This window comes from Orcinus orca, chromosome 15 (genome assembly GCF_937001465.1).
Source record: "Orcinus orca chromosome 15, mOrcOrc1.1, whole genome shotgun sequence".
Taxonomy (NCBI): Eukaryota; Metazoa; Chordata; class Mammalia; order Artiodactyla; family Delphinidae; genus Orcinus; species Orcinus orca.
Genome location: NC_064573.1, coordinates 76,982,460 through 77,006,054, shown reverse-complemented (window position 1 = coordinate 77,006,054; position 23,595 = coordinate 76,982,460). Strand labels below are relative to the sequence as shown.

The 23,595-nt window shown below is 36.4% G+C and overlaps 1 protein-coding gene and 1 long non-coding RNA gene across 3 annotated transcripts in view; both read left to right on the top strand.

The window, feature by feature from the left end:
- The window catches only part of MED13L (mediator complex subunit 13L), a 297,018-nt gene that overhangs the window by 42,733 nt on the left and 230,690 nt on the right, over positions 1–23,595 (top strand). The window lies entirely within an intron of this gene.
- Positions 5–22,593, top strand: LOC125961192 (uncharacterized). Its single transcript, XR_007471558.1, has 2 exons — positions 5–16,602; positions 22,559–22,593. It is a non-coding gene; the product is annotated as an uncharacterized LOC125961192 (long non-coding RNA).

Sequence of the window (23,595 nt, the reverse complement as noted above, 5' to 3'; positions counted from 1 at the left end):
AAGTTTTTTGTTTTTTCTTAAAAATTAATTTGCATTGTGTATTTTTGAACAGTGGTAAATTCTGAAGAGGTTATTAAGACTTGCTGAGAAGAAAAATCCGAGTGTTTAATGGGCTGTGTGTCAAAGGAACATCCTTACTCTCACCCTTCTTCTTTCCACCCCCCGTTTTTTTCAAATTTTCTTGTTTGTTCTCAGTCATGCTGGGAATCAGAACCTTGTGAGCCACTCCTATTAAAGGAAAGTATAGTGTCCCCTGGGTGTTAGGGTTGGGATTGAGGCTAAAATCCATTGTTTTAAAATGATAGTGAAAGGTGCTAAAATCCATTGTTTTAAAATGATAGTGAAATGTGAGTAATTAGCAAGTCAGTGAAATGAACAGAATTGGTTTTTTTTGGACTGTTGCTGTTATGGTTTATTGCCAGATGAACTCTGGTGGAAAATTGTAAAGTGATAATAGAAATTTAGTGCAAGCCTTGTTGGACAAAGTTATGAGATGACATTGGATAATATTTTGAAGAAAGATTTATGTAAAGAACCTACTCCGATTTTGGCATAGCAAGTTTTCCTGTGTTTTGTTCCTGCTTTTTATGTAATTAGGTGATTCCAAGAAATATTTGCTCCAATGCTGTCTAATTTTTAGCTTCAGATTACATCTGATATCTGGAAATTTTGAACTAATGTAAGAGTTTCATTATTCTGAGCTACTTTTTGTATTTACCACAGATTTATAACCAGAGGAAATTTTATCGATATTCTTTGAATTTCTAGTAAAACTTTCCACCTCTTCACCTAAATCTTTCTATCTAGTATGCTAAAGAATTTTTCTAAATCAGGACTAATTCTGATCTTTAGTTAGGGTAGGGCATTAACTCTTTTTGACTTAGTCTCCTTGAGCCAGCTTTTATTGTGTCTAAATTACTCTGTATTTTATTAATTTGTGGTTGAAAAATTTCAGATGGTGTTTGAAATGTTGTGTTACTTCATATTGTTTTTAAAAGAAGGATTGAAACTAACTTTAATGTATTTGAGGATCTATTCCAAAGCTTGAAATTTGCCTAAAGGATTTCCTGCCAACTTCTGCCTGACACCTTCCTAGCTTTTCTTTACAGCCATTTTTGATCTGTGATATCTCCTGCCACAACAGCCAGAGGGCAGTAAACCACAGTGGACTAACTGAGCTGTTTACTTTATGGCCCATTTGTTCAACTCAAACCTTTCTCCTATAGTTTTTAGCGTATTTGGTTTATAAATATAAGAATCTGTTCTGGGTAAGATTGCTTACTTAGCTGGTTAGTCAACAATATCTCAGAATTATATGCATCTCGAAGCTTATTTCATGTAGTTAGCAGTGAACTCAGGTAAAAATTAGTTTTAAACATCTGGTTTCTGGTTATCAGAATTTTAAAAATAAAATACCTCCTGAAAGATACTTATAACATTTATATTTGTCCATTTAAGTATCAAAACATATCTTTTTGTTCTTTAAAAAATTTTTTATACATGTGGTAGAGGAATATAGCATTTTTGTTTGTTTTACTAAGTTTCATTTTGTGTGATTGTTTCTGACTCTTAATCTCCTTCCATTTTTCTATTCCCTATTGATCCCTTATGTTTTAACTTTTTGGTCTGGTCTTTATTTGTTGGCAACACAAATCATCATTTTACAGTGATGATGAAACCAAACCCTACGGTTATTTACGCTTATTTAATTGATGTATAAAGTTATTTTTCCATACCAACAAAGCACAGGATCAGTGTTTTTAGAAATAACTTATTAAGTTATTGTGTTATTTCTCATAGATTTTGTTACTGAGTTAACAAAAAGATGTAGGCTGTTTAAATATTTTATAGCTGTTTTAGATTGCATATGTAGATTCGTTAGTGTATTGTTTTCATGGTAAAGAATTAAGCAAAGATTAACTTCTTTTAAATTGTTTTTATAAATTACAGAAATACTGCATTTTAATTAGAAAATTAGGAAAGTAGAACCACTAAAGGAAGAGAACAAAGAAACAAAAATCCTAAAGTCCAAAGCAGAGTTTTAATATTTGGTGTTTCTGTGTATAAATGAAAGTGGTATTGTAGTGTTTTGTAACTCAGGCCTTCTCACTTAACAGTATCTTGTGAATGTTTTTGCCTCGTAATGATTACTTTTTAATTTTCTTTCCTTTTGAGTCTGAAAACGGTGTAAACTGTTTATTTTTTTGCGTGCCCCCAGGGAAGTATTACAGTGATGGAACAATCATAACTTTGTTAAGTACATCTACCCTTTTTAATTTGTTGAATTTGTGAAAGTTATTAGATTGAAGCAAATGATCTTTTCTGTAGGTAAAAGTGGTTGTAAAGGATAGTTTTGTGTTTCAACCTAATATTAGAAAATATTTGAAACTTAATTAGAAAAATGAGTGGCATAAAGACAACTTTGTTTCAAGTGAGGGAGAATATGACAGGCAGAGCAATCATGAAAAAAGGATACCAGGGGAATATTTTAATTGGTAGTCTTACACATTGAGGATATTTTGCAATCTATTTCATTCTCTAGTATATATGAGTCATTTCATTTTGGCTAAAATAAATTTTATCAGAATCCTTTAATGTTAAGATGATGGTACTATTATTTGTAGCATTCTCTTTTTTAGGGACATTTTACTGTTCTTTAAAATACTTTTTAGTTATGTTATTAGGCATTTCCCTTTGTTTTTACAGTGTAGCCCAAATAGCATACTATTAAGAAACCTCACAAAGCACCATCTTGGATTTAAATGTGTAAAGTAATCCCTACAGAAAGAGAATAAGCCTGTGGGATACACGCAGTTTTATACTAGACTTTTTGTTTAAATGCTTTGAATACCTGTGAAATAGCCTGTGAGAAGACCAAGACACATTTATAACCTGTTCCTGTCACTTGGATAAACACTCTTGGGCTCTTGTTTGGGGAATTGCTATTTATATTGTATGGCATAGTGGTTCAGAGGCTTGGATTTGAATCCCTGCTCGTTGACTTGCTAGCTCTGTATCCTTGGTCAAGTTATTTAACTTATCTGTGCTTCAGTTTCCTCACTCTAAATTGGGTTATAAGGATAAAAGAAAAGTTAAAGTACTTAGAACAGCACAGAGAACGGTAATCTATAATTGTAACTCTTGCTGCTACTACTACAATGCCAGCAATTACTCAAACATCAAAATTAAAACATTTTGGCAATTGGTCCATTCTGTATAACATTCAGTATTTGCTAATGTTTGTCAAATATTAGTTTTCAATGTATACTTTTAGGTTGAAGTAATCATTTTTGAGTTTGTTAATGTCTGGTGGAATAACTGGGAATAATAAAATATTAGAGAGGAGGGAAGATACCCCTGCTCATAGGAAATTTGTCTAGATTTAGGCTGTAAATGGAGTTTCACAACAAACCTTAAATTATGTTATAAAGAGGTCAGAACTTTAAGATTTGACTCTGTTGGATCCCTGTAAAGTAGATTAGTAACTTAACTGCCTTCTCTGCATAGTGGTATTGAAGGGCACTGGCTGAACACTGAATATATGCATATTTCCTTCCTTGTGTCCATCCATAAGTACCTGTATCAGCAGGTCCAATTATAGGGGTTTGATGGAATCTCTGCCTTTGATAAGTTATGGTCTAGAAAGGGTATAAGACAAGCACACAAATATGTATAATGCAGAGAACACTGTAAGTATATGAGAGAAATATAGTAGATTGACTACTTTCCACATGAACAGACATTCAATTCCAGGACTAATGCATAAATAAGTGTTCTGTAAACTTACAGCAAGAACACTGTGAGCCCTAGTGAGAAGCCTTCTTGGTTTCTGGTCTGTTTACTCAGCCTTTATTAGGCAAGAGCTGTGATGCAGTCCTGGATATGTAAAATGAGTCCTCATCCTTAAGGAGCTCATAGTCTTACTGGGGAGGTAGCTGAATGACTCCATAATTATGATACAGTGGAGTAAGCAGCAACTGATTAAGTTAGGGATCTTGCAGAAGTATCAGATTCAACCTCAAGGGAAAAGAATAGGGAGATAGTGGTGAAGCTCAGAGTTGGTGAGGCTTGAGGTGAGTCTTACAGGATACATATGTTACCTAGGTTGGGACGGAACTTGTCCTAGTCAGAGGAAGTAGCTTCTATAAAAGGGCCTGATGGCAGTGAATGAATTGTGGGAAGGGCAGGTTTGCCCAGAACATAGTGTGTGAGTGAGCTAGTTGGGGGAAACTGAAAGACTGGGGAGGTGGGCCATAGTGTGGAGTACACTGAAGCAATGACTTAATCTGATAGATTTTGAGGAATTGTTAGAGGTTTCTGATCAGGAAAGAGATACAATTAGATTATACATAAGATGAATATGGACAGGAAGACCATACTATTTTAATAAATTATTTTATTCTAAGTTGACCTATGAACTTAAGCATTCTGTTTAGGATATAGATTTAGTTAAAAAATACCTGTGACTATATACTGAACTTTATATTGATAGTCTTTGCCAATTTTATTTTATTATAACTTTGCTCTTTTTTTTTGCGGTACGTGGGCCTCTCACTGTTGTGGCCTCTCCTGTTGCGGAGCACAGGCTCCGGACGCGCAGACTCAGTGGCCATGGCTCACGGGCCCAGCCGCTCCGTGGCATGTGGGATCTTCCCGGACTGGGGCACGAACCCGCGTCCCCTGCATCGGCAGGCGGACTCTCAACCACTGCGCCACCAGGGAAGCCCTAACTTTGCTCTTTTTGCTTGATTAAATTCTTCCCCACATTTTTAATTTGAATTTTAGAGAATAATACAGTATGCTAAATTGACTTCTCCTAATCTACCAAACAAAATAATTTGACAAACACAATCTTTTGGCCATTTCATTGCCTGTTAAGTCAGTAGTGTGAAAGACGTGCAATCTTGAAACCCCAGAATGGTACAGACAGCAAGCACAGACTTCTAGGGGTTGGAGATGGCTTGACCCAAAGCATTAAGAGTCCCTGGCCCAGAAGAAGTATTGTATACAGATTAGTAGTATGTGTGCTTAATAACATTTGTTGAATAAATGAATGAAACTTATCTTAAATGATTATAACATAGCACAGTTTGTACTCTCAGAAGGTTGACTTACAATGAATACACTTAAAATTTTTAATGATTTGGTAATGTGAGGAGATTGAAACCTAGTTAAAATAAGGCATTATTACTTCTGTTTTTAACTCCCAGTGAGATATAAACATCCATTTTTTGGTATATGTTCTATAAAGAAATTTAGCTGTAAATACCTACTGTCTGTAATTTAAAAATTTAACTTATCTGTGCTCTGCCCTTTCCTTTTGATGATCACAAATAGACATGTAAATTGTAATGGGAATATATCTGTCCACCTCTATGATTGTCCCACTATGAGTATTAGATGACTGTCCCATTATGAGTATTAGAAATCTTAAGAGTTGGCTTTATTATCATTGTAGAGGCAGATTGGCAGTTATTAGCACTTTGTTGTTGTATTAGTCATAAGTATTGCCTTTTCCATTTTTCAGTGTACTGTCACCTATGCCAGGAGCTGTGGGCCATTGCAAAAACAGCATTAGGCATTAGAGAGCTAGGAAAAATGGATCTGGCTTTCTGACATTTACCAGTATAAGATAATTTAACACACTCTCATACTGTTTTTTATACCACTGAACTGATTGCAAGCCTCTGGAAGAAGTGGACATTTTGTAGGGATGGAGAAGGGCTGAAAGAAGAGAGTGGAGAGCCAGTTTGCTATTATTATAATCTGCATATATAGATTATAGTCTGTAATCTCAAATGATGGGATTGATGTAACCTTTGTTTAGATATCTCCAAGGAAGGATCTAACTCCCTCCCCTCAACTTTTTATTTTGAAAAATATTTACACACATACATATGTGTGTAAATATATATATATAAAAAAATATATATATATATAAACATATATATATATACCTTTTATTCTGGCTAAACCATCTGAGGGTAATTTACAGAGTTCATGAATCTTTACCCCTGAATACTTTTGCTTGTAACTCCTTTAAGAATATGGGACTTTTTTTTTTTTTTTAAACATAACCATAATGTAATCATACTCAAGAAATTTAACATTGATATAATTAAATTCTCAACTTTTCAGTCTACATTCTCAGTCTTTTCCCAATAATGCCTTTTATAGCCTCCTCTCCCCAATCTGGTATCCAATCAGAAATCACATGTTGCATTTAGATGTTTCCTCTCTTTAGTCTCCCCTAATTTAGAACATTCCCTAAGTTGTCGTTTTCTGCGGGGGATGATCCTTCAATGATATGGATGTTATTTGAAGGGAGAAGTTGTCCTGTCAAATGTTCCATATTCTAAATTTGTCTAATTGTTTCCTCATGGTGAGATTCAGGTTAAACATTTTTGGTAAGAATATTGAGTAGGTGATGTGTACTTCTTGTGGCATCACACTGTAGGCACATCATGTCAATTTGTCCCAGTATTGATCCTGCTAAGTTCGATTGCTTGGTTATGGTAGTGTCTGTCAGATTTCTCCAGTGTAAACATACCTTTTTACTTTTGTAACTGTTAAATAAATTTGGGGCAAAACTTTGAGACTCTGATTATTATTTCCCCAATAACTTTTCACTCTGGCTTGAGGAAAAACCTAACTTTGAGCCTGTTTAAAAATAACAGAAAACTTTTTTAAAATTAATTAATTTTATTTTATTTATTTTATTTTTGGCTGTGTTGGGTCTTCGTTGCTGCACGTGGGCTTCTTCTCTGGTTGCGGGGAGCGGGGGCTACTCTTCGTTGTGGTGCATGGGCTTCTCATTGTGGTGGCTTCTCTTGTTGTGGAGCATGGGCTCTAGGCGTGCAGGCTTCAGTAGTTGTGGCACACGGGCTCAGTAGTTGTGGCTCGCGGGCTCTAGAGTGCAGGCTCAGTAGTTGTGGCGCACAAGCTTAGTTGTTCCGCGGCATGTGGGATCTTCCCGGACCAGGACTCGAACCCACGTCTCCTGCATTGGCAGGCGGATTCTTAACCACTGCGCCACCAGGGAAGCCCCCAGAAAACTTCTTGAATCATATGCTTTTACAAAAGTAGTTAAAAGTTCAGATGAACACTATTCTTAAGTCATAATAAAGAAGGGGGGTGGGCAGAGGAGAGGAGATATGAAGAAAAACATTCAGAATGTAGCAAAGGCAAACTATGATGGTAAAGCCAAACTTTGAAAATTAATAGCCACTTATTGCTTAGCATACTAAGAAGAGAAGTATTGACATTGAATTTTCTAAAATCGTAGACAATAAAGTATGCACGAATGTATTACCATGTATGTGTATGTTATAGTCTGTGAATTTTCAGTTGATTTTTGGTGATTTCTGGTTATCTTTGACTAAATGAAATGAATTTTAGTCAGCACTGTGAATGGGTTTATTCTCACTTGAAATGAAAAACAATTGCTTTCTGTGAAAATAATGGCCCCTTTACATATAAAATTAACAGGAATGAAATTATCTTTAGGTAAAATGTCATTCAGCTTGAAAATTTTTTCTAAAGAGAAAATCTGATCCCTGACTTCCTACTCTGTTTTTATGTTTTTTTCATATTGATGGTCCATTTATGATTCATGAAAATTAATCTCTGACTAGCTTGAAAAAGACTTTTTTACATTGTTTGCATTTATTTATTCTTCAAGTATACAAATCTGATGATTTTGAAAACAGGTGAATTATATCATTCTACAGCATTCTATATTTGTAGTATTTTATGTATCAACATTTATATGAAGATTTCATCACATGGCATTAATAATTCTTGAGATTGTTAACACCATGTACCTGAAAAGTAAATTTTATTTTAATTTTCATATTTGCTGTTACTTTGTGGAGAATAATATTCAATAGAAAAATACATTTGTGTTTCAAGAGAAACAAGCACTTTGAGGGAAAACATGGACCCAGTGGTAAATGGTAGCTAGTTCTAAGTAGTTATGAAGTAAGTTATTCCTTGTTTTCAGTGTTCAGTTTTGAAAGAATTAGTTTGCTAACAAACTATAAAATGGTAATAGCTTTCATTGTATGATTATCCAAATGATTCTACTGTATAATTACTAAAATATTAGATTTAATAGAAAATTATATATTTTATCCTTAAAAGAGAAAGTAAAATACTTATTAAGACTTTGGTAAGCAGTAAATTTATATTATAAAATTATGGTTAAGATCATAATCACTTCAGAATTCTTTCATATGAAGAATAGGAAAAGATCTAATGGATTGGAGAGAATTATTAAGCTAAATGTGCTTGAAATTGAGAGAATAAGCTAAAGTCTTAACTTCTTTTTTTTTTTTGTGGTATGCGGGCCTCTCCCGTTGTGGAGCACAGGCTCCGGATGCGCAGGCTCAGTGGCCATGGCTCACGGGCCCAGCTGCTCCGCGGCACGTGGGATCTTCCCAGACTGGGGTACGAACCCGTGTCCCCTGCATCGGCAGGCGGACTCTCAACCACTGCGCCACCAGGGAAGCCCTAAAGTCTAACTTTTGAATGTAAATAAAATCGATGTGTTACCACAGGCAACTTGCTGAACCATGTAATTAGTTTTTTTCTATGAAAAATGAACCATTTATACAGAGATTGTAGTGAAATAGCATGTAAAGGGCTTATGTTCTAATGATCTGAAAGTTAAAGAGTTGGTAAAAAAAATTACACTTTGGGGGCTTCCCTGGTGGCGCAGGGACTTGATATCAATATACTCAGCCATGAGCATCATTAGGAGCTAAAGTTTTTTGTTCTGTATAAAAATTGTTTTAATGGCAGAAATAACACATAAATATGCTTCTTTCCTCCCTCCTCCCAAAAGATCCCAAAGGTTTAGAAGTGTTTCAAGCACTAGAGAATTATGAAATTGGATTCTGTTGTTTTAAATATTTCATACCTAAGCTGGCCTGATGCTACCTGAAGAGTTTCTCATTGAGTATCATTATGGCAAGTGTTTGATAATTTTCTTTACTGCTCCATCTACATAAATATTCTTGTACAATTTTCCACAAGTACTGGGCCACATACTTATTTCTTATAAACCCAACATTGCTAAAATGCACTCTTTGTATAATGGGTCTTTTTTTAAAAAAATAAATTTATTTATTATTTATCTATTTATTTATTTTTGACTGCGTTGGGTCTTCATTGCTGCGCGTGGGTTTTCTCTAGTTGCGGCGAGCAGGGGCTGCTCTTTGTTGCTGAGCGCCGACTTCTCATTGCGGTGGCTTCTCTTGTTGCGGAGCAGTGGCTCTAGGTGTGCAGGCTTCAGTACTTGTGGCACATGGGCTCTAGAGCGCAGGCTCAGTAGTTGTGGCGCATGGGCCTTAGTTGCTCCGTGGCATGTGGGATCTTCCCAGATGAGGGCTCGAACTCATGTCCCCTGCGTTGGCAAGCGGATTCTTAACCACTGCGCCACCAGGGAAGTTCCTGGGTCTTGTTTTGATCCTGGCTCTTTCATATTGTGATTTGTGAGTTCAACAGAATAAGCATTATCCTCTTGAGGTCCATCTAGGATTGAGCTAAAGGACTTCTGCAGTATCCACATGATCATACAATTAGGTTTTATTTTTTTTTTATGGGTGCTCTGACGGTGTAACTGAACATGAGCTGGTTACCAGGGTGTTGTGGTAGAATAATACCCTGCAGTTTGCAGTTAATCGTGCAGCAAAACTGGCTTGACTTAAAAATATATTTAAGAATAAAATTAAAAATTGGATAAAGATGAAGTGTCTTTGTGTTGAAAAGGATTGTGTGAATACAGTGGTAAAGCGAAGTAGAGCACTCACAAATCTTTTTGTCATCAAAAATCTTTCTCGGGGGCTTCCCTGGTGGCGCAGTGGTTGAGAGTCCGCCTGCCAGTGCAGGGGACACGGGTTCGTGCCCCAGTCCGGGAGGATCCCACATGCCGCGGAGCGGCTGGGCCCGTGAGCCATGGCCGCTGAGCCTGCGTGTCCGGAGCCCGTGCTCTGCAATGGGAGAGGCTGCAGCAGTGAGAGGCCCTTAAAAAAAAAAAAAAATCTTTCTCATTTAATACAATGTCATATGCAAAATATATTTCATTAAAAAAACTAGTTTTATTTATGGCTTTACTAGCCTTGGGGGGGAGGTGAGACTTTTTGCTCATCTTCTTGAAGGTTTATTATACTCTGCCATCAGTAGGAAATAAGTAAATATTTGTGGAGTGACTGTCTGAAGAAGGAAAGTATGAACATCATCAAGATGAGGTCTCTTCATTAAGATTATTTTATTTTTTCACTGGTAATCTTGTTTAAATGCTAAGCCGTTTTGATGTTTGCTCTTTATAAGAGGGCATGTTATTCACATTGAAATATATTTAGTCTAAAGGAAAAATTTAGATTCATTTCAGTTTCAGGCAGTATATTTTTAACTTACTTTAAAAGTAGCCTAGTAGATATTAATAATGGAAAGGACGCCTGCCTTGGCATCCTTGGACAAATTGCATACAACTCTGTTTAGGGAGGAAATAACATTTGTTGGCAATGACTGTTATGGAAAAATTTATCATGCCATTTATTGGTTTCATAAAGAGTGTAACAAGGAGGGGCCCTTGATTCCAGTAGCAAATCTGGGGCTGGGGCAGTTATCCCCACTGTTACCGTAAAGGTTTCGTTAACCACAACTCAGTTTGCCAGAGCCGTCACTATCAGTTTGATTCACAGTATGATTGGGACAATGAGGTAGACTATACTCAGGGGGCAAAAACATTTTCCTAGGATGTCCTGGAGTGCTGATTCAGCTCAGTTGCCCACACATTTAAATTTATAATATTCTGTAACAGCAATAAAATAATGTGTGAAAGGATGTTTTAAAAACATTCTCTTTTTTTTTTGCGGTACGTGGGCCTCTCACTGCCGTGGCCCCTCCCTCTGCGGAGCACAGGCTCCGGACTCGCAGGCCCAGCAGCCATGGCTCACGGGCCCAGCCGCTCCGCGGCATGTGGGATCTTCCCGGACCGGAGCACGAACCCGTGTCCCCTGCATCGGCAGGCGGACTCTCAACCACTGCACCACCAGGGAAGCCCTTATAAACATTCTTTGAGCCTTATAAATTGTTATCACTCTTTAATGATCTTTAATATTTAGAATTACCATCGTGTATTTATCCAAAAGATATTTATTGAGCCTATATTGTTTTAGGTGCTGTACAGAATACAGAAATGAATCAGAAACATGCTCTGTTTTTCAGAAGCTGACAGTCTAATAGGGGAGATAGCATATGTACCTAGAGCGTTATTACAAATGTCCTAAGGGGGGCACACAGTATTATTGGAGTTATTTGGAAGGAGACAGAGCTTTGAGGAACAGTTAATTCTTAAGCTGAGCCTTAAAGAATGGGTAGAATTTGGGTATTTGGATATATGGGTATGTTAGGGCAAGAACATTTCATTTATATGAAATTGCATGTGCAAAGACACAGAGTAGGAAAGTTTGGAATATCTGTTGAGGAAGAGTTACAGTTGATTGAAACTGCATATTTGTGCCTGCTGGTGATGGAGCTTAAATACTAGGCTGAGGAGTTTGGACTTAGAGGTAGTTTGGTGGTTTTGAGAGTTTTTGGATAGGATTAGATGGGAAGCTCCCTATAGGCTGTAAACTGCACTGGGGGCAAGACCTGCATCTGGCTTTGCCCATTATTGTGATTGCAGGACCAGCATAATTCCTGACACATTTATGGGATAAATTAATTAGTAAATGAATGTGAGTGCAAGAGAGGTTTGTATAAAGATTATCAGTCTAGCACCACTGCATACTATGAACTCCTTCTAGTATTCTGGATCACATAGGAAAGAAAACATGCTGTTATAGAATACTGTTTTAAAGAAGATATACGACCACATTTGAAAGATTTTCTTGGTGCATTGATTTCTTTTTAACTGCATATTAAAAAGACAGTGATATAATTTTCTTCACTTTTTTGGGGGTAGTTGCTTATTTTTTATAGTTTAATTTTAAAGGTTTTATTAAAATTAATTGAATAAGTTTATTCAATTATTTTCCATAAATTTTCCGTAAATTATTTTTATTAGTTTGTAGATAGCAAGTAGTTTGGATAGTTGGAAAAAAGCTTGTGTCATGTATTGATAGAACAGGGGCTTTGGAAGAGTACTATTTATTGGATTAAAGTGCTTAATGATATTTGTATGTCAGAACCTTGTTAACTTACGAATATGTCATGGATTGGATGACCTTGGCTATCCTACATGTGTTATAAATTGCCAGCCCAATACTAAAGTTCATTATTGCTACATAGAAATGATTAGCTAAGATTGCTTGGCCGAGGCTCTCACTGGTAACCGCATGTTTTACTATAAAATTAAATTGACCAAAAGCTTTCATTGAGCTTTCTCACCCTAAAATCCTTAATTAATTACTAACCTCTTTAAATATCATGTCTATAGACTACATGATAAAATGAGTTAGTATACAATTTAGGCAAACATTTTCAAGGAAATCTTTGATAGACGTTTTTTAGTGTCAGTATACATCTCTTTTTCTTTTCTTTTAAAAATAGCCTTTTGGTTCAATCTACTTTGTAAATATTTAAGATAGCAAGTTATTGCTTTGTTAGTTATATAATTTTAAAATGGCATTTTTCAAAGACAAAGTTGATCTGTCCTCTCCAAAGATGCTTGAAACATAGTCACATATATACCCGCAATTACTCGAATTTCCTGTGCTAGTTGAAATTTCCATTTGGCAGCACATGGAGTGCAGCCCTGTCTCACAGAGAATGCTTGAAGAGTCCTTCCACCTTCAGCAAGTCGCACCTTCTTGGCTAGAAACCATTTCTCATTCTCTTTTTCTATTTGTGACCTAAGCTCAGCTGTCATTCAGCAGAAGTATAGGTCACAGATTGTGGATTACTCCCTCCTGTTCAATCTCACATATCCAAAATGAAACAGAGGCCAGGAGGAAATTTACCATTCTTTTGTTATCTTTTACCTTTGTAGAGGTAGAGACCATAAGTATGATAAGTAAACTAAAAAAAAGATTGAGTGTTCATAGCATGTCTCTTCCTGTGATACTTGTCATGACAGACAAGTCATTTAAATTTGCTTCGTCTTTTATTCTTGGCTGTAATATGGGAATTACAGCTTTACTTTATGATATAACATGAAGTGAATACAAAAAGTTCATAGATTTTAAATGCTGTATAAATGCTTTTCATAGTCATACATTTCCTTTAATGAACTCCGCTGTCAGAATATTTAAATCTTCATGAACTTATTTTATAATTCATAGTTTTGGTCATAATTTCTGCCTGTAGATAAAATTTGAATTCTTTTTCACCTGGCATTGTCAGTGTCATCTTAGTTAAATTATATGTAGCCATTTGATTTTTTAAAAAGTTGTCTCTTATAACTGTTTTCTGGCTTTGGCAGTACAAGGATGATGATAATATCTATGCCTGTGCTGAAGGGATTTTAGAATAAAAAATTAAAATTGTGTCCCATATTGTTTTAAATAGGGATTGTGACCTGATCCTTGATAATTATGGTAAGTGTGTGGTGTATGTGAATTATTAATTGACCAGAGTGTTTGGGACTTTTATTGACTGTTGCATATAGATAATTAGCAAGAATATTTGATTAACAAGGATTACTACAGATTTGTGTTACATGCCATAATCAGCCTATTTCTCTTTCCACATTTGGTTTTTTATTTGCAGAATAGTTTTTATTTATGCTTATTGTTTCTAATTTTATAGTAGTAATAAACTAAGAGTAAATGATAGCTTGAAATAATTATATGTTGAAACTGGGAACCAGACAAAAATCAAATATTTATAGTTCACTTGTTATGTGCTAGGCATCATGCTGGGTACTTGATGATCAATCCTGCATTGGAAAATAGTTTTCTTTCTTTTTAAATCTTAATTTGAATGATTTACAGGGAAAAATGTAAGATTCTGCTGATATTTTTTGTACCTTGTTTTGTGTTTATTAAATTCATTTTTATTTAATATGTGGAATAGATTTAGTAGCTAAGAAATAAGCAGCAGTCTTTACCAATTCGAGACTGTTAATGTAACTAGTTGAACACTAGAGGGACTGCAAACTAACCACTGACTTTTTAGTTCAGTAGTATATTAATTGAGATGCTTTATTTAAATAGCAGAGCCACACAGCTTTTTCCAGCTGTTAGTTTTCCTAAGGTTAAATTTTGTGTGCAAAAGTTTACCTGGCATCTTATTTGGTTGATTCATTCTCAAGTGTATGGACTATAAAATTTAAGCTCTGCCAGTCTAGGTCTATCAAAGCAAAAAACCTTTGATTGGTTGTAGCCTTCTTTAAAACTCAGTCTCTATATTTGTCCTGCTGAAAGAAGTGGGAAATTATATAAATAAATAGTTTTCTGTTGGAAATCTCTGAGTAGAAGAAAATAAGAGTTTGGAAAAATATTAATTGGAACAATAATTCAGATTATTATCGTATGGAGATTTAAAATGATTCTGTGATTATTGAATATGTATTTTGTGAAAAGATTTATCAGTTTATAATAGCACTGACAGAGCTTAGGTAATCCATACATTATAGTTTTAGTCTCTATAGGTGGCCTTACAGATATTTTTGCTATTTCACATGAAAAGATGTTTGGCAGTTGAACTTAATTTGAGAAGAGCGTTCTGGAATTCAGTCTTTAGGCATTAAAAGGTTGAATACTTCTTGAAGAAGAACTGTGGTTCAGTTTTTCTATTAACATTTTACTCTCAAAATTATTTTGCCTTGGAAATGACGTAAATTTGAAATTACAAAATTTAAATTACAATTGATGTACAATAGATGAATGCTTTTGATTTGTTGGTTTGGTTTGTCAGCTATCCAGGGATTTTATTTGGGGTCACATTATGAACATAAAAAAAGAATCAATCTGCATATTTATATATTTCTCTTTAAGAAGTCCTAAAGATCATAAAATGAATGAGTTGGGTGTAGAAATCTTTATTTTCTTCTGAAATAAATTTATTTCATCATTTTTATATTTATAATGCTGATCTAAAGTTTATCCCCTAAATAGTTTGTTATAATACTGGAACACTGGTAAAAATAGACATCTGCCTTTACCCTTGACAGTTTGCTAGATTTTTTTTAATGTGGCAGAAATATGAACACTAATAACATAAATTTAATTATTCATGTTTGTTTTAATTTCATTTTCCTTGATTATATATTTTAAAAATTAAGTATAAATTACAAATAAGTCCAGTTAGGAAAAGAAAATTTTAAATGCCATCTCTTTATTATTAATATTCTGTCTGCTTCCAGAATATTTTGAGCTGACTAAAATGGTGTATGGAATTGACTATTATACCTTAAATATCCATTGATACTTTCATTCTAACTTATAAGAACTATGATATAAATTCTTAAGGTATACATTTGTTTAGATCATTTAAAAATTATATATGTATCCAGTTCATTTGTGTTCCTTTTATAATTGGCAGAGTCTTTAAAGTTATCCTTTGTGGGCTTCTGGATTTCTGAAAATAGTGAGGAAAATATAAATTACCATGGAATTCTAAATGTAATCAGTTCTTTGGTAAAACCAGCATTAGAATATTTTACTGCTAGTCTTAAGTGCTTTGCAAAATGCTGATAAGTATTGTATTAAATTACAGAATTTGTCTTGGGTTATTTGAAGAAGAAATTAGATATTAGAGAGTCTTTTTAAAAATTTTTATTTATTTAATTTATCTTTGGCTGCATTGGGTCTTCCTAGTTGCGGTGAGCGGGGGCTACTCTTCGTTGCAGTGTGTGGGTTTCTCATCTTAGTGGCTTCTTTGTTGTAGAGCACAGGCTCTAGGCGCGTGGGCTTCAGTAGTTGTGGCACACAGGCTCAGTAGTTGTGGCTCGCGGGCTCTAGAGCACGGGCTTAGTTGCTCCACAGCATGTGGGATCTTCCTGGACCAGGGCTCAAACCCATGTCCCCTTCATTGGCAGGTGGATTCTTAACCACTGCGCCACCAGGGAAGCCCTAGAGTCTTTAACAACTTCATTATTATTTTCTCAGAAGTGTGGTCTCAGTGTCATAAAAAAAATCCTGGTGTGTCAAGAATGAAACTGTTTTCTGGAGACTGAATTTCTGGAAAATGCCAAGAAGTACAGAGTACCAAACTGTGAATTGTAGAGTTAGGATAAAGGCATGTTGGATATAAAAAGCATGTTTTTATTGCTGATGTTGGCTAGTTGACATAATTATAATTGTTGGCATTGCAGGAGTTGTCTTCAAGCGCCTGTTGTTGTTGTTGTTTTAATTAATTAATTTATTTTTGATTGCATTGGGTCTTCGTTGCTGTGCGGGCTTTCTCTAGTTGCAGCGAGCGGGGGCTGCTCTTCTTTGCAGTGCATGGGCTTCTCATCTTGGTGGCTTCTCTTGTTGCAGAGCACAGGCTCTAGGCACGCGGGCTTCAGTAGTTGTGCATGCGCACTCAGTAGTTGTGGCTCGTGGGCTCTAGAGCGCAGGCTCAGTAGTTGTGGCGCACGGGCTTAGTTGCTCCACAGCATGTGGGATCTTCCCGGACCAGGGCTCGAACCCGTGTCCCCTGCATTGGCAGGTGGATCCTTAACCACTGTGCCACCAGGGAAGCCCGTGCCTGTTGTTTTGAACAGAGTTATATTTAGGGGCAGTGTGTAATAATTGTTTTGACTTGGTTATATTTAGAGGCAGTGGGTAATAATTGCCTAATATATTGAATAATAGATTTAAAGAGAGTTTTTTGCTTATAGAGCTAGATTAAGGTTAAGATTAAGGGCACTATTAAGGAAAGTTAGAAGAATTAAAATCCCGTCTTTTATTGTGTTTTAGCTTAAAAAAAAAGTATTATTTGAGGTAAATTTGATCACCGAATGCCTCTGGGTTAAAATAAAATTCTGTACCTCCTAAAATGACCTGGCAAAGGTTTAATTAGAAAAAGACTAATTAGATAGTTATTTTACTGAATTTCTTTGTATTATATCTCTCATACTTGGAGGAGGAGGGAAGTGTAGAATTCAGTTCAACATGCATTTGTCAAGTGCTAGGCAGTCCTCTGTGCTGGGAATGACAATGATTATTGCCTTCTAGGATCTTGACATATGTAATTACTTGTTCATTTTCCCAGAAATTTAATTAATGAAAATTTGAATTTAGATCATCTTATTTTGATGTAATTCTCAGGAGCTTGTGAGGTTTTAGTGAGTTTTCTTTACTCTTGCTTTTTGTTTATTCAGTCTTCAGGTATTATGGTACTTTGAACATGGGCCAGATACCATGCTAGGCATTTGGCATTCACTGGTAAATTGGACAACTCAGTTCTTGATCTCTCAGATTTATTCTTTAGTGGGACAATTAGATAAGTACACAATACTTATCTAAGAGTGTGATAAATGCTCTGATATGGGTAGTACTTCTGTTCATGTTTTGTTTCTCCTCCAAGTTCCTTCCGTGACATCAGGGATTTGTTTCTTTAGTTTAAAATGTTTAGCCAGCTAAGTTTTTCGAGTTTTTGTCTTTTGTAAGATGCCATCTTGAGATGATAGAAAGATGAGCTAGACATGAACTTTTTTTTTTCCTGTGGGAAGAAGATGATAGAACTTTAGTACTAATCTATGTTTGAAACTCAAGGGGTATGTAGTTATGGTTCAAGACAGCTAAATTTGCAGGTCCAAAATATAAAGTTAAAAAAAAATTGTGTATTTATCTTTTCCTGCATCCCCAAATTGTCTTTCCATGTTGAGTACTTAGTAGCAAAAGACAGATGGTTATAAAAACTCAACTTTTCTCTCTGGGCTCCTGCTTCTTTCCCACATAGGTTGTTACTTTCATCTAGATAGATAGGTGCTCAAGCAACTTCTTAGTCATGCTCATGTGTTGCTCTGTCTTTGTTGGGTAGTGATAACCTTCAGAGGGTGAGAGTAACATTTCAACCCAATTGAGTGAGGGTCTTCAATTAATATTCTATAAAGCTAAGGGTTAAGACTTCCCAAGTTATCAGGTTTGTCAAAAATGTCAGAATATTAAAGCTTTCTTCGAGTGCAAGACAAATGGATTTTGCCCAAAGTTTCCTGTCCTTAATATCAACTTTGCTATCATATATTAATATGACATGTTTTTATGTATTACACATACCAGATCTCCTTGTAGTTAGATACATCTTTGTTGGGGATTTTCAGTGTCAAATCAGACATAGTAGTAGCGTGTTGATTTTTGCTACAGTTACTGTCTCTCAAGCCGCCAAATTTTTCTTGACCAGCTGTAGTTCTCTTATGTTGAAGACGATGTTTGTTGAGTATGGAATGCAGGAGGATGGATTCAATACTCAGCGTGGCTTGTGCTTCTTACATTGACCAGTAAAGAAAAATGATGCTTTTGGGACATGGGACTTTAAGGGGCAGGAGGAAGAAAAGATAATCTAATAAAAGTGACTAACCAGGGGCAAAGGCAAAGTAGAGAAGTATTGGTCACAGCTAGAATTTCAGCTTGGCTGTTGAGAAGGGTGTGATAAAGAGAAGAGGAAGAAATAAGACTGGAAAGGTAGTTCAAATCAGATAACGGGGGACCTTGAGTAGTGGGTCAAGGCATTAGCACCATTCGGTAGACCATTAGTAGGATCTCTTCAGAGTCTTGAGCAGTTAGAAGGATTAATCTGGGCTGCAGTATGTTAAATAAATTGGAACAAGGAAGTTGGTGGCAAGGAGAATATTAGGAGTCTGTTCTATCATTCTTGGTGAAATACAAGAGCCATTAAATAGCTGTTTTGTATATTTTTAATCACATCTATTTTTTTGATTCTTTATTGAATTTATGTGTGTTTTAATTTATTGATATTAAAATTAATCAACCTGAAGTGTAGGGAAAGAGGCTGGATCCACATTTTGTCTTTTAAACATACTTTGAATAATTACACTGTCCTAAATACTTTGTTAGGCGTTGTGGATCTAAAAGTAAGAAAGATATGATCCCAGCGCTTTAGGTTTTTGTATTTTAACAGAATAGGAGAAGTTGAATTGAATTGAGGCTGATTAACTCCATTTGTTCAGGGCTTACAGGATATGTGGTAGAAGAGGTGACTGGATAGGGGAGGGTGGTTGAGGCTGGAAAGAGATAGATAGGAATCAGGTTGTGCAAGGCTTCCTTGGGTTTACCCCTGAGACGGTAGACAGAGCCACTGAAAGTTATATGGAATGCATGGTGACCGATTTCTATGACTGCTGGGAAAAATAGCCTGTAAATATGCTTTTGTCATTTCTGAAAGAAAGATATTAGGGAATGTTCACTTAAAGGAAGTATTGATTATCATTTAGACAACTTCATTTGCGGGTGAGAAAGAACAAAGATCGTATTATAATAGCTAGATTATTGAGCATAACAAAAGCAAAAATAAAATCTTTTAAACCACCCCCTTCCCCAAAAGTGTTTTTATTGGAACATTTAAAGAATTAACCTATTATTAGTTCAGTTTGTACATATATAATGATATCCTTTGAAATTTTTATGTAGATTTTGATAATTTGTAAGATTAAGAGTGCCCCAAAAACATTAGGATACACTATTTGATAGTAGTTGTATGAAGCGAGATTGGTGGGCATACATTTTCAAATAAGGCAGCCTGAATTTAGTTTGTCAGTCCAATAAATGCATATATCTGTGGGGCAGCAAAGATTATTATGTATGAGGATATTTTTTAGTGATAAAGTAGCGCAGAGCTTACCAAATACACTTTGGGGCCACTTTATAGCAATTACAATGAGTTAGATAAAAAGTTTTTAGTTGTAATATGGACTGGGCTATTTTATTTACTTTTGCATATGTTGAATAAAGTGATTTTGAGCTAACATTTTTACTCATTCCTATATCTAAGATGTTTGATAGGAAACCAAGAGAAAGAAGCTGTTTCTGAAAACCATGTTTTCCTTAGATATTGCTGGTGCATGAGTGGGGGGAAATTTTAGTGTTACTTCTATTTCATCCAAATTGGGGGTGAATATAAATATAGTATTGAAGTTTTGATTTGGGGTTAATTGGGTTTTTAGTTAATATTTTGAAAATATTTGATCCAGCTTCACACCTTTGAAATAGGTGTTGCAAAGCTTTTTTTCCTTTTCCTTTCCTTTTTGTTTTCTAAAAAATCTTTTTACAGTCTAAGGGAAGATAGATGGTTTCTTTGTAAGTAATTCCAGTTTCATTAAGTGGCTCTTGACTCTCAGAACTGAGTTATTACATAACAAGATGAGTCAGATGGGAAAGAAATAGTTTAGTATTTTGTTGTTGTTACCATGACTACAACATATTGGCAGGAGAATATTATATTTTGTAGCTGTTATTTAACCTGACCTGTTGATTAGAAAAAAAGTTTCAGAACTTTGTATCCAGTAGAGTTGTTTACATCACTAAGGAATCCTACTTACACTTTACTCTGTGACTTAATTGTGCTTTTAGAGATACCTCAGGTTTTTTGTTTTTTCCTTAAGGGGGTATGTGTGGGGGGGGGAGGGGGTGACAGAGGGAATCTATACAAGATGGATGTAATTCTTTTTTGCCTAGATATAAACTTTAAATTATGGGCTTATGAGCATTTCTTGGCTTTTCTACCTTGTAACTAAGTTTAGTCTTCACCAGAAATATGCCCTTTGAAATAAAAGAATCTCTTATTTGGTAGTGATCATTATGTCCAAGTGAATCAGAAGCATCAGATTTAGGAATTTGGAAGAATAGGTTGCAAAATGGTAGGCAGGGGGCTTCCCTGGTGGCGCAGTGGATAAGAATCTGCCTGCCAATGCAAGGGACACGGGTTTGATCCCTGGTCCAGGAAAATCCCACATGCCGCGGAGCAGCTCAGCCCGTGGGCCACAACTACTGAGCCTGCACTCTAGAGCCCACGAGCCACAACTGCTGAGCCCGTGTGCCACAAGTACTGAAGCCCATGTGCCTAGAGCCCGTGCTCTGCAACAAGAGAAGCCACTGCAATGCGGAGCTCGCGCACCACAACGAAGAGTAGCCCCGCTCACCACAACTAGAGAAAGTATGCGTGTAGCAACGAAGACCCAACACAGCCCCCCCCCCAAAAAAAAAAATTATTTTTTCGGGAAAAAAGTAACCTGTACTGCAGGAGAAACTTGCAAGTAATTTTAGTATTTATTTATTTTTTAGTTCTAAAATATTTTGCCTTCCGTACTTGCTTTTGCCTTTGATTTGGAAGCAAAGGTAAAAACTCATGGTTTGTTTTTATACAGCTGGGAGGTCTCACCTCCCTCTCTGTTCCCCTTCCTTTCCCGCCTATCTCTCAGTCCATTGGTCCCTGTATCCTTGTGAAGGGGAATTGGTGGGAAGAAAACCTGCTTGGTTTATTGAAGGAGAATGAAAACTGAAGTTTAAACTGTAGAAGTTCATCAGGCCATGCAAATTACGGGAGCAGTAGGTTTTATACTTCATTTAAGAAATGGTTTTTCTTCCAGTATTGGATTTGTTTTGAGATGCTGGTATTGAGACTATAATTGATAATGGTAGCTGCTTTTTTCTTTTTAGGGTAGCCATCTCTGATTGCCATAGCAGCATGCCAGAAGACAGTCTACTTGATCTAATGGCAGCATGTCAGGGAGTTGCTTTGAGCGTTACTCTCGACTTCCGAGATTGTATTGGGATTTTTAGTTTCAGAAGGAAGGCGATAATGTATGTTATAGTTCTCTCAGTGTCCTTTCTGCTGTAGTTCTGTTGTCTGTGAGAACTATATATTTTTATGAATCACTTGAGTTTCCTGATATTATATAAAGCCTGTTTTTGTTTTTTTTTGTATAATTTGATTATTAGGGCAGAACATATTCGATTTTGTTTCCTGTACGTGCGTTTTGCTCAGGCTGTAGGTTAAAATTTTGTGTGTGTGTGTTGTTTTTGTTTTGGCTATATGAGTTGCAGGAGATGAAGTGTGAATACTGTATTAGGTTGGAGAAGTAGATTTTATTTTAACATGCTCCATATGTACTATATTTATGGAATAGTTTTAACTATCTGTAATTGTTTGGCTTAAAAAAAAAATCATTCTGGTAGAAAGCCCAGGTTATAAGGAATATCATCATAGTTGAAAAGACCAGAGAAAATTGTGGGGTCAAATTCTGTGGTTCTCAGAAGTTTTGATGATTTCAGATGAGAGAAGGTGTTATTCTTGAGTTATATTTTTCAAATAGGGAAGTAATAATATCAATTGTAATCATTTATAAAAATTAACTTAGTATCATTATTTTCATTTTTTATAAATTCATTTATTTATTTTTGGCTGCGTTGGGTCTTTGTTGCTGCGTGCGAGCTTTCACTAGTTGTGGTGAGTGGGGGCTACTCTTCGTTGCGGTGCGCAGGCTTCTCATTGCGGTGGCTTCTCTTGGTGTGGAGCACAGGCTCTAGGCACACGGGCTTCAGTAGTTGTGGCTCGTGGGCTCTAGAGTGCAGGCTCAGTAGTTGTGGTGCACGGGCTTAGTTGCTCCGCGGCATGTGGGATCTTCACGGACTAGGGCTTGAACCTGTGTCCCCTGCATTGGCAGGCGGATTCTTAACCACTGCACCACCAGGGAAGCCCTTAATATCATTATTAAACAATTAGCAACTTAATCTCGTGCGTTTCTAAGAGGATGTTATTTGCAAACTTTAAAATTTAATTACAGAAGTATAATATGATTATCTGGTAGATTTGGCTTCCTCAGGGAAAATGTTATATATACTTAATTTAATAAACATTAAAAAAAGCTGTTTTTCATTATTTCAACTTATTTCAGTGGTTATTTATTGAACTACTATAGTCCTGTTTACATATTGCCTTACAGTGTTCTTAAGAATATGTTACAATATTCTTAGAAAATGTTACCTAACAGAGCCATGTATAACAAAGTTTTAAAACTGAATGTAATGAAAGATTAAAATATGATACAGACAGTAGTATAATTGAGAAGGAAACTTTTTTTTTTTTTTTTTGCGGTACGTGGGCCTCTCACTGCTGTGGCCTCTCCTGCTGTGGAGCACAGGCTCCGGACGCTCAGGCCCAGTAGCCATGGCCCATGGGTGCAGCCGCTCCACGGCATGTGGGATCTTCCCGGACCGGGGCACGAACCCCCGTCCCCTGCATCGGCAGGCGGACTCTCAACCACTGCGCCACCAGGGAAGCCCGAGAAGGAAACTTTTTAATAGAGATGTAGTGATTGGCACTTTGGGACCTGTGATGAGTAGCTACTTCTATTTTATTCTTTTGGCCGTGCCACGGGGCTTATAGGATCTTAGTTCCCCAACTAGGGATTGAACCCGAGCCCCGGCAGTAAAACTGCCAAGTCCTAACCACTGGACCGCCAGGGAATTCCTGTTTTTATTTATTTTTATTTATTTATTTATTTATTTATTTTTTTGCTGTACACGGGCCTCTCACTGTTGTGGCCTCTCCCGTTGCGGAGCACAGGCTCCGGACGCGCAGGCTCAGCGGCCATGGCTCACGGGCCCAGCCGCTCCGCGGCATGTGGGATCTTCCCGGACCGGGGCACGAACCCGTGTCCCCTGCATCGGCAGGCGGACTCTCAACCACTGCGCCACCAGG